Here is a 3,915-nt window from a genome sequence, read left to right as displayed (position 1 = left end):
GAGCCTCCTCCGGGGGAGCGGGGAGGGCTCGGAGCGGGGGGAGGCCGGCAGCGAGTGCGGCGGCTGCGAGCGAGGAGCTGAGGCGGCCCCGGCCCTGCCTCCCGCCCCTCACCCCCCGCATCCTCCCGCCTCCCCTTCACTCTTCCTCCGCCCTCCCCCCCGGGGGTGCGCACCGGGAACTGGGGAGCCCCGAACCGCCCCCCCGCCAGCCCCGGGCTGCTGGAGAGGGCTGGGCTAGCCCGGGGGCCGCGGGAAAGGTTTTTGCAATGAGCAGAGCCCTGCTTATAGGTACCGCTATAGGTACTGCCTGTAGGTGCTTTAGGGGGATTTCGGAGGCCTGGGGCTAATTACAAAGAGATATTAATTAGGAAGAAAGCTCTGGTAATTTATAATGTCATTTAGGACATGAATTTTGCAGGGACAGGGTCCTTCCCACTCTGAAAATGGTTTTGGCATAAGAGGGAAAGACGGGGTCAGCATAAGCTGTCCCATGGATGGATGCACAGACAGAAGAATAGATAGAGGGTCAGAAAGACAGACGGATAAATGACAGACCGAAGGTGGATGGATGGATGGATGGACGGATGGATGGATGGATGGATGGATGGATGGATGGATGGACGGATGGACGGACATACAGACGGCAGCTGTGGCTAGCAGAACTCAGCAATCCCACAGCTTTTTGGGTAAACAAGTGTGTGTGGGGGGTGTCTCTGCTCCCCAGCATAACCAGGGGGTGGAAGCAGAGGATGAGGAGAACCAGAGCGTGGGACAGTGGGAACATCTGTCCCGAGAGAGGACGTGTGTCCCTCAGGCAGGGTGCTCCAGGCAAGGACACCGCGGGTGTCCCCACCCCTCCTGAGCTGGGTGAGCTGGCCAAGGCTGCAGGAAACATCACAGGGATTTGCTGTTATCGGGTTTTCTTGCAGGAGCACCAAGGCAGGGGGCGGGGGACACAGTAGGTGCCCCCTCCCACCGAGCAGGGCACAGCCCGGGGGGGACCGGCCCTCGCTGGTCTCTCCCCACCCGGAGTGTGGGAGGATGGCGGCAGCAGGGGGAGGAGAGGCACCGTCCCTGCTCACACGCCGTGGCTGCAACGCGCCGGGCTGTGAATTACAATCTTCTCGCGGTCAATAAATGCTGCGCTGTATAAATCCGCGCGCGGGGCCGGCGGGATGCACTGCTGCTGCTCACGCCAGAGGAAATTAGAGACAAAACCGGCTGCGCCTCCTCAGCCGCCCTTCTGCTGGGAGCAGGGCTGAGCGAAGGGTCTCCCGCAAATTCATCGCAGGGAGGAAAACAAGCCAGGTGGAAATTTCCATCTTTTCTCCTTGGCTGAAATAGCCGGAGTTTGGCTCAGAGCAAACCAGACTGCTGCACTGAGCTCTGTGCGGAGCCAGGCGCTCAGCTTTCCCCGCTCCTGCCTTGGCTGAGCCCCTGCACAGCTCAGTGCACTAGTGCAAGGGGGGATTTTTTCTAGCTACTTGTTTTGGCTGGGTTGGTTCAGCTCAAATTTGATAGCGGCATCATAATATCTCAAAGAACCTCACTCCTCTTGGGGGTACATCCCCTTGCCCTACACCAGAGCCCGTCACCCCCTGCCAGGTACCTTGGAAATTTAGGAAAAGGGGGTGACTGTGGTGGGGGTTCCCCATCCCCATCTGCTGCTGGTTGGCACCCAGACGGTGTGAATGCTCTACAAAAAGAGCAGGACGAGCTGAAGCATATGTGCGCTCGCCTTTTCACGGCTTGCCGGAGAGGCCCTGCTGCCTTGGCGCTCGCCAGGCAGCATTACTCACTGTTTTCCACAGGGATTTTCCCCATGAGCCATTTCTCCCCATCCCAAAGCCCCAGGTACGGAGCTGGGAAGGTCCTTTAAAAGTGACCGAGCTCAAGGGAGCATCTCAGCTCCCAAATGCACTTGGTGCTCTCTGAGCCGTGGGGAGATGCTGTGACCAAACACCTCGTGGCAAATAAGAAGCCCCTGACCTTTACCACCCTGTCTAAAATCACATGATCTCTTGATCCCTGTTTTGGGGGGCAAGGGGGTTCCCTTGCTGCTATTCCTGCTGTGGGTGCTGGGGTAGCCAAAGAAACGGCTACAGCTCCCTGGGGGAGCACAGGGAGATGAATCCATCATGGTGAACATCTCTGAGTGCTTTCCCCATCCCCAAAGGCAGTGTTAGACCCAAACAACACCGTCCCTCCTCCCAAAGTGCCCAAGGTGCCCCCGAGCATGGGCAGGCTGAGCTGCCTCTGCCTGATGGGGCATGGGGGGGATGGCAGTCCTCTGAGCTGAGCTCTCCCTGAGTTTTGCTGGGCTCTTCAATTTTTTAAGCTGGCCCTGAATAATTCAGATCTGATGTAGTTGGCTCAAGGTTGGTGAGCTTGGATGCTCCTTGAGTTTCTGCTTGACCCACTTTAATAGCCAGGAAAACCTGCCAGGCACGATGCTGGCCCAGCCACCCTGGTCCCCACGGCAGGAGAGACATCCATCCCCGCCCCCCAGGTCCATCCTGGGGTCTCCCCCTGCACCCTCACATCCAACAACATGGATCACAGCGCATCCCTCACACACACCACAGTTTTTGAGAGGTTTTTTGCCTTCTCTTGCCTCTTCCCACTGTCCCATGGCCCCTGACACGAGTGGGTGCATCCCAGCAGCATCCACCAGATTACGAGGAGGGATTTGCTCTGCTCCATGAACCACCTAACACCCTGCAGCCACCTTGCCATGGCTCCTTGCTAGTCAGAGCCTCTCCTCGCTTTCCTGGAGCCTGGTAGAATACTGATTAATCCTGCCAGGTGGAATAAGACGCTGCTGATTCATTTGGCTTAGAGACGTCAGATTAGGACAGTCTCCAGAAAATCCCTCTATTGCAGTTTTTTCTTGTCTCTCCAGCAGAGTCTGGTTTTATTAATCATTGCTGTTATGGAGGTGAGAAGGAGGAGAGACCTTTCAGGTCTCAGGTCTCTCATCCCCACTACACTGCCAGAAACCTCAAGCCATGGCTTTAAACCTTTGAGGGCCATGGGAAGGGGCTGTCCCTGTTGTCCCCATCCCTGTGGGCACAACCATGAGCCATCCCTTGGATAAGGAACAGCAGAACCGGGCTCCTTAACCAAGCCATGGGTGTCCCATGGCCAATGCCCTGTCCCCTCTGCACTGCCGGGCTGGGTGACGCCGTACCTGTGAGCCCCTCCCTTCCCACACCCCCACACTCAGTGCTCCCAGGAACACTGTGCATCCATCTCTTGCGCTTCACAGGAAGGGGAGGCCATTCCCAAGCCTGCAGTCCCCTCTTGAAAAAGCTCCTTTAAATAGCATCACAGCCTTCATGTCCTTCCCTGGGGTCTGCTCCCAGCGCCAGCCGAGCGTGCTGTGCCGGCACTGGGAGCATCCGCCGCAGCACCGGCTTTGCACCGTGACAGTGGGGATTAAACAGGGATGTTGTCGCTTGGCCAGAGTCACACTTGGGGGATTATCAGGGCCCGGGTGAAGCGAGGAGTAGCCAGGGCATTTGTTCAGTGCAACTGGAAGGGTTTGTTGCAATCTAATTGCAGGTGAACAGAAATCCCAGGTGTCGGTGGGAACTCGGCACTGGAAGCCGCGGGGATTAACTGGGTTTTCCCCAAGCTTTGCAACAGGACTGGGGTGGGAGGAGGAGTTGCTCTAAACCCAAAGCACTGGGTTTAAAGGCTCCAGAGAGATCCAGGGGCTGAGCTGACTATCAGCTTTGGGGCATCCAGCCCTTGTCCCAAGGCCAAGGACCAAATTCTTCCATGAGGATGTCCTGATTCTCCTGCAAGGGGTTGCTCTGTGCATCCCTCCCGTCTTCAAATCAGCCAAACCAGCCTGGGAGAGCTAGAGAAACCCAGAGAGGATACCCACAGCCTTTGCATTCTGCCCCCCCC

This window comes from Athene cunicularia, assembly GCF_003259725.1.
Source record: "Athene cunicularia isolate RWA chromosome 14 unlocalized genomic scaffold, athCun1 chr14_part1, whole genome shotgun sequence".
In the NCBI taxonomy this organism is placed as follows: domain Eukaryota; kingdom Metazoa; phylum Chordata; class Aves; order Strigiformes; family Strigidae; genus Athene; species Athene cunicularia.
Note: the sequence above shows the minus strand (reverse complement) of the source record.